We start from the raw sequence: 12,888 nt of genomic DNA, 5'->3' as shown, positions 1-12,888 counted from the left end.
ACAGGCTGCCTGAAGGGTGTCATGAGGGAGATGGGCAGGGTCAAGCAGGGGTAGCCACCATCTCCTATAAGGCTGTACCCCGGTGGTGGGTACAGTGCATTGACGTAGATAGGGCTGTGTTTCAGGACTCGCGAATCGAGGACAGAGCCACAGAAACCCACCACTACGTCCAAAAATTGCACTGAGTCATCACACACTGCCTGCAATAGAACGGAGTGGAAAAGTTTTCTATTGAAATAACATTTTTCATGCTCAGCAGGGGGGATAACTCGGACGTGGCAACCGTCAATGGCTCCAACTACCCGGTCAAATGGTGGCGCTCCAGCCATCCAGCCGAACCGACCCCCCAACCTACGCAGTTCCCCCCCAGTAGGGAATCTGACCACCCTAGGCAGTAGGTTTGCAACTTTCTTGTGACTTTATGCACAAGGCGATGGACCGTGGAGCGGGGCATGTCGATAGGTCAAATGAAGGGGATTTAGCTTGGTTGCCCAAAGTTGCACTTTGGGCAATTTGCATAATTAGCATAAATATATCGTTAAGGTTAAGACTACTGTAGGTGAATAGGCAAAAAAACTTAAATCATAGATATCACCTTGAAACTTTCTCAGTTGATTACTGGTGATAAGAGAAGAAAAAAATGTATTGGATGTTTTCTGTATTTTGATGTTTAGATATGCAAATGAGGGCATGAATCCTCAATTATCCCCTAATTTGCATACAGAGGAAATCAGCTTTGCAAGGTAAAATCAGACTCAAGATGATTTTTCTGTGGGTAAAATATGTATATTTCAGGGTTGAGTTAGTGAAAACCTTTTGAGGACCCTGGTCAGGAAGCAGTTTGACATGTACTGTAAATGGATGAATTAGGTGTTTCATGCTTAACCGCTGTACTCTATGTATGTACATACGTACAGTGAACAAATGCAAAAGAGCTACGTATACAAAACATTATACAATCGTATCAGTTAAATGTTAATCAATTAATCATGATGGCATTATTCAATAATTTGCATCCCTCACCATACCATTTAAAAAGTTTTGGGGGGACCTTATCTTACTAAACAACAAAAATAAACCACACACAGTTCATAAGGATAAATACCAAGAAGATAATGAGACTGAAGAGAGTGTCAAAACAAAATATGGAGATGGTGAAGGCTATGTGGTTGTTCTAAATGTGTTTACATGTGTGCGCGTGCTTACACAATGGTATACAATAATTAATAGTAATTCATACCAAACGTGTTCTATTAGGCTCAGGTTAGTACTCTGTGCTCTGTGCCAGTCAAGTTTATCCACACCATACTCTGTCATCCATGTCTGTTTGCAGTGCACCAATGCACAAACAAGGTACACTACATAGTCATGTTGTAAGAGGCAGAGGCGATTCTAGGGTCAGGTGGGGCCCCAAGCGAAAATGCAAAAGAGTGAATATTTGAACCAAAATCACTCCTACTGTAGTGCAGTATGGGCTGTTATTCACTATCTAGGGGCTTGGGGGCCCCAAGCGGCTGCCTGCCTTGCCTGGTGGCAAGACACGCCTCTGGTAAGAGGAAGGAGCCTGCTCCAAACTGTTCCTTCAAGGTTGGGAGCATGGAATTGTCCCAAACTGTTTTGGTATCCTGAAGCATTCAAAGTCCATCTCACTGGAACAATGGGGCCAAGGCCAGCTCCAGAAAACAACCCCACATCATCATTTCACATGCACCAAGTTTCACTTGGCAGTCCAAAATATACCCTTCTCCTGGCATCCTCCAAAACTCAGACTTGTCCATCAGATTTCCAGATGCCTGATGCATCACTCCAAAGGCCTCCTGAAGTCTACAATAATCTCCAGTAGTGTGCTTTACACTATGAAATCTGGGGCTTCGCTTAGCACTTGGTGATACCTGACTTGGGAGTAGCTTTTTGGCCATGGAAACCCATTCCATGAAGCACTCTGCACACTATATTTGGGCAAATCTGAAGATCACATGAAATTTGGGGCTCTGTAGCAATTGACTGTACAGAATATCGGTGACATCTTTGCATCATGTCCTCCATCAGTTTATGTGGCCTACCACTTCAGAATGGATGAGTTGTTGTTTCCAGTGTCCATTTTCTTATAATAAAGCTGATAGTTGACTATGGAATATTTAGAAATGAGAATTTCACAACTGAATTCGTAGCACAGGTGGCATTCCATGAGAATAGAATTCACGCATGAATTCACTGAGCTCCGGAGAATGGCCCATTCTTTCACAAATGTCTGCATGACTGAGTGCTTGATTTCATACACCTGCAGCCAGGCTAAGTGAATAGGACACCAGACTCTGATTATTTGGATGGGTGAGCGTATACTTTTGGTAATAAAATGTAGTTATTCTGTATCTTAGTAGTAGTGGGTAGTAGGTAGTGAAAGCGTGCTACAATCAGATTTTGCTCCAAAACGTTCTGCTACCATATGTGATATTTTAGACCTTAAAGCCCTTCCTCAAACCAGTAAAAATAATTACTCTTGTATAGTTATTTTGTGTTTGTATACACAAGCATGCTGTAAATAGTTATTCTACACTGCATGCCTGCATGCTGTGTACATATTATGCAGTAGGCCTATGTAATAAATATACTATACTGTATATATTTATTGTATTGGGCAATTCCTTAATCTATCCAGGTCAAAACATATACTTGACCAGGTTACTTAGAGGGTTTTCACTAACTCAACCCTGAAATATACATATTTTACCCACAGAAAAATCATTTTGAGTCTGGTTTTACCATGCAAAGCTGATTTCCTCTGTATGCAAATTAGGGCATAATTGAGGATTCATGCCCTCATTTGCATATCTAAACATCAAAATACAGAAAACATCCAATACATTTTTTTCTTCTCTTATCACCAGTAATCAACTGAGAAAGTTTCAAGGTGATATCTATGATTTAAGTTTTTTTGCCTATTCACCTACAGTAGTCTTAACCTTAACGATATATTTATGCTAATTATGCAAATTGCCCAAAGTGCAACTTTGGGCAACCAAGCTAAATCCCCTTCATTTGACCTATAGATGACATTTCTGCAATAAAACTTTAGGGTACTCAACATTTCTGGGTTCATGAAATCACGACTAGACTACTGGTACGGTTCGGTTGATCACACAGCAGCGCATGGGATGGGGAGGTTGCTGTAGATGAAAAGGGAAACGGGGACAGCCTTTTGATTTTTACAATATTGATGTATTTTTTCATTACTATCATGGTAAGGACTTATTTTAAAAAGCAATGTAGTGTAGAGCACAGGCGTGACACAGATATTCTGTAATTCACATTTTACTTTTGTCTGTGTTCTTTCTTTGTGCTGTCCTCTCGTTTGTTGTCATTTCAATCAGTTGTTGTGTTGTAAGCATAACCAACAAAGTATTCTAGTAGGCCTACTCCACCCTGTATGTGTGTGTGTGTGTTAATGTTTTTACATGCATGATGAACACAAACTGTAGGCTGATGTAACAACACTAGTCTGGTGAAGTCATCATTGTTTACTATTATTTACTGGGTCATTGCAAAGAGTATATTTATTCAATTTATTTAATTTCATTTAATTTATACATTTTCACAAAAGAGCTGCTTGACAGTTACAGACAGCCTAGGTGAAGGTGAGACAAGAACAAAAAATCCGCCCACCTCAGCAACACAGCTTTTTTTCTCTCTTTTTTTTCTCAAATAGGCCTATCCTAACTACGTCCTCCCTATTGCTACCCCCCTCGCAAATGCGCTATTTTAATATCATTTTCTCATTTGCAATTCGGATGGTAAATGAATAATACCCCCCTGGAAATTGTTTTCCCCCATTATCGGCGACAAGCACAGGGTGAGGACGGGAGTCAGCATATTAGAGAGGACGTCATGCGTAGAGGTCGCAATGCAACAATGTTTTAAATGCCAAGAACTTTTCGAGGTCTGCTGTCACAGAACTGAGATGGAAAAGTACTCTCAACAAGTACTCGGGGAATGTAGGCTAATTATGTAGGCAATGCAAACAAGTTGTGGGTTCATGTCATGTCGGGGCTTTTAAGCCCAGTGGGGTAGGAGACGTGCGATGAAAAAACATACCGTTTCTAGCTCCGCCAAGTTCAATAGCATTCTGCGCCGCCTTCTGATTGTGCCCAATCTCCATGTTGTTATGGGAAGGTTTACAAAACACAAGGCCAATGTGACGAGCCACATATTGACAAATACTTGATCTTTATTGTTTCCTGCGTAGCGAAATCAAAATTTGACTTGCAGAACGTGACGAAGTGTCACGACGTAATTTCCTGTAAGTGTGAAACAAATGTGTACGATCTGAGACAGCACTAAACTGCGAAACCCGTGCACTGTAGAGGCAAGTGTACAGTGCACACAGTGCACTATATGTCTGTGCAGTTACACAAGTGCGCCATCTGAGACACGCCAACAGATCGATTCTAATATCTATTACTTACTTGCTAGCTAACTAGCGGACTAGCTAACAAATCCCAGATGGGCGTACTGTTAAAACATTTTACTCCCATGTTACATAAAAACGCATTTTGAAACTCGCACAGATTGTCCATTAGAATGTCAAGATTAGAAATTCATCCATAATAATGCAAAACCGAATCAAATGACATACATTTATCGCTTCGTCAGTCTGTCTGGCTTCATCTCCATTCCGTTTCCAAGGAAACAAAACGCTATCTTTAGAAAGGTAACCCCGCACATAAAGTAGGCTACCTTCGGATTGGTAGGTGCTTGGAAAATACCGTTTTCAGTTATGGAAAGCTGAGGTTCTCAGCTTTTAAACAAGTCCCATGGTGTATCTTTAGGTCTAAAGCCAGGGGTAGTCCACCAGCAGCGGTAGATCACCACCAGGGGGAAGCACTATGACGTCAGCTGCAACCCAAGAATTGGCCTTTCGCAAAACCCCTCCCACAAACGGCCGCCAACCAATCCGAGCTCAGCAACGGTAACTAAGGAGTGTAGAACTTGTCGGAGGTCCGTCAAAAACCTGCGATTTTGGGGAGACATCAAACGTGTGGCTATGGCACCGTCACGGTCCGAAACCATCTGAAGATTGATTAGGACCTCGTTTTTTCCCTTTCCCGAAGCAAAAACCTCAAGCGGACTGATAACAGGGATGGATTAAGCCATGTGGGGGCTATTAGCTCCAGGTGATCATATTTAAAAGTAGCAGGCTTACTGTGCAATCGTCTTGTTTGCTAATATAGCCCCCTTCCCCCTTGCATTTAGCTGGCAGCAAACGTACCCTAAACAAATAATCAATGCATCGCTCAGACTTAAGGACAATATTATACAGTGGTGCTCATATGTTTACATACCCCAGCAGAATATACGCTTTCTTGGCGATTTCTCTCAAAATATGAAGGATTACACAAAACCTTTTTTTTCACTCATTGCTAGTGACTGGCTTAAGATATTTATTAGCAGTATTCTGTGTTTACTCTTTCAAAAGCATGATCACAACCCAAACTACCCAAATGACCCTGTTCAAAAGTTTACATACCCTAGTTTCTGATGCTGAATATGGCCCTGTTTAACATCAGGGGCCGCTCTAAATTGTTTGTGGTAGTTGTGGATAAGGCTCTTAATGTTCTCTGATGACAAAACAGCACATTCTTCCTGGCAGAATGGTTGTTTCCTATAATACCGTTGGGTGTCTTGCTGGAACCTCACATTTGAGGTTTCCCCTGAGTGGCTCAATGATGTTGAGATCAGAAGAGTGAGACGGTCGCGCAAAAACTTAATTTTATTCTTTCTGAAGCTAATGACTGGTTGATTTGGCTTTCTGTGCTGAAATATTGTCATGTTGGCATGTCCAACAATGAACCATGTGCAGATTCAAGGCTGATGAGTGTCAAGTTTCCTCCAGTATTTTTCACGGGGCAATGTATTCATCATTCTGTGAGTATGGACCAAAAGTGTAGTGCATTTGTAACTCAAATGTCCCCATGACATCAGTGGTCCATAACCATGTTTCACAGAAGGGATGGTGTAACTTTCATCATAGGCTCCGTTGACTGTTCTCCAAATGGTACTGTTATGTTAATAGTGGCTGAAAAAAGTTCCATATTGATCTAATTTTTCCAAATGACTTTGTCAGATGCATTCTGATGCTTCTCACTATGCTATTTGGTGTATCATATGCAAAATAACATGTTTGCATTTTTGTAGTAATGGCTTTCTCCTGGCAACCCCCAACAGCCCATCTTTCCTGAAGTGCCTCTTTCCTGTACAGTTTAAAACATTTTTTCATGTTGTCCTACATTTCACCTGAAGTTATTTTTTTGGTTGTCCTATATGCCTCCTGAACAATTTCCCTTGCGATGATCATTGCAATGCAATGATTCCCTTGCCCATTGGCTTGATTCCAACCAAACCCCTCATATTGCATTTCTGAATTGAAATTCCAACAGTGCCAACATGACAATATTTCGACACAGAAAGCCAAATCAACCCATCATTAGCTTCAGAAAGAATAAAATGAAGGTTTTTGAGCGACCATCTCACTCTCCTGATCTCAACATCATTGAGCCACTCAGGGGAAACCTCAAATGTGAGGTTCCAGGGTCCGTGTACTTTTTCGTTCATTCATTTTTCTTTCTTGGAATGAAAAATGAAAATCAAAAAAGGGCGAAATTGATTGTTTTGTTTTAAGCAATGCAAGCTGAAATGGCTGTATTTGGTTTTCAGCATGTGTTGCCTCACATGAAAATAGTAATTGAAAAATTGAAAACATTTATGATCGATTTTCAATTCGTAATATTTGTTAATTCATTAATTGAAATTCATTTGACTGACGCTATTGTTTATCCGGAAGGATAGGCTATATTTGCCGTCTGACTCGCACCAGTTAAGGCCTAGGTATTCCTCTATAGCGACCATGGGGCAGAAAAGACGCTCCAGAAATTCAGCCAGGGACATAAAAGTAAAGTAGAAGAATGAAGACAAGCCACAACCTTGACATGTGCAAGGGATACGGCCAGCCGTGGAGCTTGCCGAACGTCCGCGTTGTTGAATGAGCAACATTTCATTTATGGACATAATTGTATCGGTTAGCTAGGCCTATTTAATTAAATCGAAAGCCTTCATAGCTCATTGTAGGCCACATTTTCACACCTAGGATATATACAGTAGGCTACCTTAGGTAAGAAATAGTCCAAAGCAGTGGTATGTAATCAACAGCCATATGATTATTGTAAGGTTGATGTCTTGCGTTATTATTTTGCCACCATTTACTTATTAGCCATCTTGCAGGTTAAACATGTGAACGGACGCAACGGATAGCCTACAACAAAGCAACTAAGTTGAGTGGGCCTATTCTTTCGCTCGCGAGTTTGAAGCGCTGACGCGCGAGTTTGGAGAGCTGATGCGCACGCGTTTTCGAGGTTTAAAGAAACTACCTCTGTTTATGTAGGCTAGGCATGCTTGATACACGTTTCACTTTGGTGTGGGCATTAGTGGTTGGATGCTTCCAGGTAGACTGCATCTAAGGCCAGAGATGACCTGACAAAATGAAGGTTGCTGATCATCAGAGCGGTCAAAAACCTCTATGAATCAATGACCGTTAACTCCCCGTCAACTTTACCCTTGCGCACGCAGCTGTCCTTCACTGCGTGTGTATTTTCATTACATTACACATTTACATTACAAAATGTGATGATGTCTGAACAAATAACATCATCTGTAAACCTTGGTTGAGCAAGATGGTAAATTTGCTCCACAAATACACACTTCTGTTATTAGGGCACTATGCAAATACGATCTACAGGCATAAATAATCACATGAAATCTCAGCTCGTTGCAAAGGTTATATGTCGGTTTATACGTTAAAGTGCAGCAAAAAAAAACAGTAAATCTATCTTCTACCCACACACGGCGCCCTACTCAATATGGTGGTGGCGCGCGTGCATGCACCCTTTCGCTTGGGATAGGCCTATCTATTCGAAACCATCTCACAAGCATCATACAATATTCTTCGCACATTCATCACAGAGCAGCCACGTCCTTGCAGTGTAGCTCGTGAGATGGATGTATATATTCATATCCCAAGCGCAAGGGCGCATGCACGCGGTACCACCATATTGAGCAGGGCGCCTGTGAGGAAGCTGTTTCGTCTCACTTGTAGGACTACCGACAAGGTTGGAGATCAGGAGATGAAGGGTTAAAATACAGAGGCCCAAACTATGTTTCCAATGTTTGCGCAATTTTATTTCCCAAAATAAACAGTGCAAGAGGGCAACCAAACGAAAATGACCAAACTGGCACAGACAACGGGGACATTGACGAGAACGTTAGCAGCCCTGATGATCAGCAACCTTCATCATTTTCATCTCTAGCCTGTAGATGTAGTCAAACTGGAAGCACCCAGATGCCACTAGTGCCCCAATTACACCATAGTGAAACGTGTGTTAAGCGTGCATAGCCTACATTAACAGTGGTATTTTTTTAAGCGCTCGGCAAAAGCGTGCCCGTCAGCTCGCCAAACTCGCGCTCCAGCGCTTCCAACTTGAGAGCAAAAGAATATGCCCACTAAACTTTGTTGTAGGCCTAGGCTATTCTTGGCGTACGTTCACAGAGATATATGTTTAACCGGCAAGATTTCTAATAAGAAAATGGTGGCAAAATAATAATGCAGGACATAAGGTATCTTACAATAGCCTAACCATGCCTGTCGCATTCACCACTGCTTTGGAGCCTATTTGTTCCCTGAGGTGTATATCCTACGTGTGAAAACGTAGCCTACAATAAGCTATGAAGGCTATCGATTTAAGTAACCTTAAGATTGATCAAATTTTGTCCATAATGTTGCTCGTCATTCAATAAGACGGACGTTCTGCACGCTTGAGGCTGGCCTGGCCATATCGTGCCGCGCATAGGCCTACTACGCCTGCTCTGCACATGCCAAGGATGTGTTTTTTCCCCATTCTTCTTCTTTTCTGTCATTTACCCTGGCTGTGTCTGAAACGTGTTTGCTTATGCTCATGGTCGTCGCTAGGTATCTCCCTTCACTGGTGCGAATCAGACGGTAGGCTATATATCCTTCCGGGTAAAAGCACCAGTCAAATTAATTTCAATAAATGAATAATCAAATATTGCTAATTGGAAATCGATCAAAATGTTGTTAAATGCTATAAATACTATTTTGGTATGAGGCAACACGTGCTGAAAACCAAATACAGCCATTTATGCTTGCATTGCTTTAAACAAAACAAGCAATTTCACACTTTTTTGATTTTCATTTTTCATTCCAAAATAGAATAATGAATGAACGAAAAAGTACACGGACCATCCAGCAAGACACCCAAAGATATTATAGGAAACAACCATTCTGCCAGGAAGAATGTGCTGTTTTGTCATCTGAGAACGTTAAGAGCCTTATCCACAACTACCACAAACAATTTAGAGCGGTCCTTGATGTTAAGCAGGGTCATATTCAGCATCAGAAACTAGGGTATGTAAACTTTTGAATAGGGTCATTTGGGTAGTTTGGGTTGTGATCATGCTTTTGAAAGAGTAAACACAGAATATTGCTAATAAATATCTTAAGCCAGTCATTAGCAATGAGTGAAAAAAAGGTTTTGTGTAATCCGTCATATTTCGTGAGAAATCGCAGAGAAAGCGTATATTCTGCTGGGGTATGTAAACATATGAGCACAACTGTATATAAATGACCTCTGTGTTGGTCTTGATTCAGCAAAGGTGCATCTGTATGCTGACGACACTGTTCTGTATACATCTGCCCCCTCTGTAAATAGAGCTCTTCAGCGTTGACGTCAACTTGTATGCGGCGTTTGGACTTCCGGTTCCATGGCGATTTTTTTACATTGCAAAACGCCATAGAGATTCAGGTTTGGCAAAAATATAAGTTGCACGCCAACAACGAACATTAGCGTGTCCCCGCATTCCTTTCTCATTAGTGGAACGGATCGTATCATCATGTTGGTGTTTAAATCATGACGATTTTAATTCAATATTGCTAACCCCTTTCTGATCATTAAAACTTCCGAACTACATACTTTCCTTTGGTTGCCATGGGTACAGCCCTCCGCACGTACATGACGTTAGATACAGGCGCCGCTTCTGTAGTCGCCAAAAGTTTCCGGGTTTAGCATATGGACGCAACATCGTATTTATGTCGAAGTTTGACACAAAATGATCAACCATGTCATACCTACAGCCTATTTTTAACACCCTCGACAGTTTGCGGGGGTTCGCTAAGCGCGTGCTTGCACTCGGAGCTTATTTGAAACTGGCCCCTATTCATTCCCAACGGAGGCCGGAAGCCGATACGAACCAGGAAGTCCTTAAATGCTAACATGAAAGACTAAAATCTACTACATGCTTCCGCGTTACTGAAGAACTCTATACTGCAGTTGAGAATCTTCAATCTGCTTTTAGTGTTTTGCAGACGTCTTTGCTAAGTCTGCGTTTGGTCCTAAATGCAAAGAAAACAAAGTACATGGTTTTCACGCGTACCCGCTCATCATTATCTAATGTTGAAGTGTCCACTACTGATGGTACCTTGCTAGAAAGGGTTAAAACATACAAGTACTTAGGGATCTGGCTTGATGAAAAGTTGAACTATGAATCACATATTGACCATCTTCTTAAAAAGCTTAGACCAAAACTGGGTTTTTATTTCTGTTTGAAAAAATGTTTTCCTTTTGCTGCTAGGCTAAGATTGGTCCAGAGTAGGGATGCAAATGATTAATCGACTTTAGATTAGTTGTCGAGCAAGAGGTTGCTCGATTAAAATGTATTAATCGCGATTAACCGCTAGAGGGCGCTAGAGACTGTTGAGTGGTTCTAGTTCTAGTCCTACTCAAATCCATGGTGCGCAGATTTTATCTATTAAATTGTCATTGCAACTTCTAGAGTTCTTATGGGTCTTTTGGAGATGTGTACTTGAATCTGTGATTATGCCAAGTCCAATGGTGTAAGTTGTTACTGCTTGAATTATGAGAAAAACGATCTTTCAAGACAGGCAAATGTCACTGCAAGCAGCATTTTACTGTAGGGTTAAGCTTGCTAGGTTAGCTTAGCGTGCTAACTAGCGAAATCACAAACGTAGTCATTTCAAATTGTGAGCTGTAATTTTAACCACTACATCCTGTCAGATATCAAGACTAGTATTAGCTGAACTGGGCATGACTATATATGACCATGGATGAAGTGGAGCACCATCTGTTCAATTTCAGGTGAATCCATGTTAGCTGTAAGTGTTGTTGTCACAGCTCCATTCATTCTCAATGGAGCCTGTTAGCTTATTAGCTCTCCTTACAGACACAGGAAATAACTTTTTTTTTGGTTCAGAAACGAACTTTGTTGACATTACTATCCATTATGGACAACAACACACTACCCAACATATAGCATTTCTTTATTTTGAAGCGTATTAAATTAAAATGCTTGTGGTTGGCTGACACATACAGACAAGTCAGTCTGATCACATTTCACTCAACGTTGTCTGTCATATAGGCAAGGCGACAGAGGGGGGCATGGGGCTACTAGTTCACTCCTGGGTGAAATCAATGCCTCCCCAAAGGTGGTGTGGAGATGCCATAGAAAACAGCTTTCTTTTCCTAATGCATAATTATAATTATATTATAATAATATAATATAACATCATACAATAAAATACAATATGGGCTTAATGATCATAATATAATTCTCATAATATAATTTAATATAGGCCTAACAATATACTTTTTGAACTCAGTGTTTTAACTATTTAGCTGATATTTTAAAAGGCCCTATGAAATTCAGGTGAAAAAACGCCGCTTATCAATTAATCGAAAGTCGATCGATAACACTATCAACTAATGATTACTGAATTAATCGATAATTTGCATCCCTAGTCCAGAGTACATTTTTACCCATCTTAGATTATGGTGACATATTATACATGCATGCGTCCACCTCTCTTCTAAAGAAGCTAGATGTATTACAAATGCAAACATGAGAACACATCATTGCACACTATATGAAATGGTAACATGGACTTCACTATCACTTAGGAGGAAAGCCATGTCCTCATTTTTATTGTGAAGGCATTGGTGGGTAAACTCCCATCATATATCAACTGTCTGGTGTCACGCCAAACCAGTTCCTATGGCACTAGGTCAGGAAATAAAATTATCTTAAATATTCCTACAGTGCGTACTGAATTAGGTAAGACTTCTTTTAGTTCATATGCCCCACATGTTTGGAATAATCTCCAAAACACCTTAAGCTTGGCATCTGTGCGTGAGTTTTAAAAATCTTTTAAAAACAACTTTAGTAGCAGTTTTACAGAGGTTTTGTGTGTGTGTGTTTTTTATGTCAGATTTTGTTAGTTTGTTAGTTCTTACTGTTTAGTGCTTGATGGTCTTACTTGTTAGTCCTGTCCAGTGTCTATTTTGTTTGCCCCAATGTCTGATATGTCTTATATCCTTACGTGTGCTTTTTTTATTTTTTATTTTTTATTTGTTTTTATGTCATAATATGCATGTGCCTCCTCTGTCTTAATGCCGTCTTGGCCAGGGACTCCCTGGAAGAAGAGGTTTTTTACCTCAATGGGACCTTCCTGGTTAAATAAAGGTCAAATAAAAAAATAAAAAAAACAACCACAAAAAGTATTGTCATATCTTTGTAGAGAACTATATACAATATGTACACAGATATGGCTTTCAGGCCGACCAGAACGGAGCCGGTGCTCGTTCCCGCACCAGTTAGGTTGCGAACCAAAGTGCTCAGTTGCCAACGTACCGCATTCACACCACTGACAAGAACCAGGGTGAGTGATTGACAGGGGGTGTGACAATAACAAGGCCACACGGAAGTGGGCAGGTACCTCACGAACAATAACAATAATGGACATGATCCACG

Source organism: Engraulis encrasicolus, chromosome 16 (genome assembly GCF_034702125.1).
Source record: "Engraulis encrasicolus isolate BLACKSEA-1 chromosome 16, IST_EnEncr_1.0, whole genome shotgun sequence".
Taxonomy (NCBI): Eukaryota; Metazoa; Chordata; class Actinopteri; order Clupeiformes; family Engraulidae; genus Engraulis; species Engraulis encrasicolus.
Note: the sequence above shows the minus strand (reverse complement) of the source record.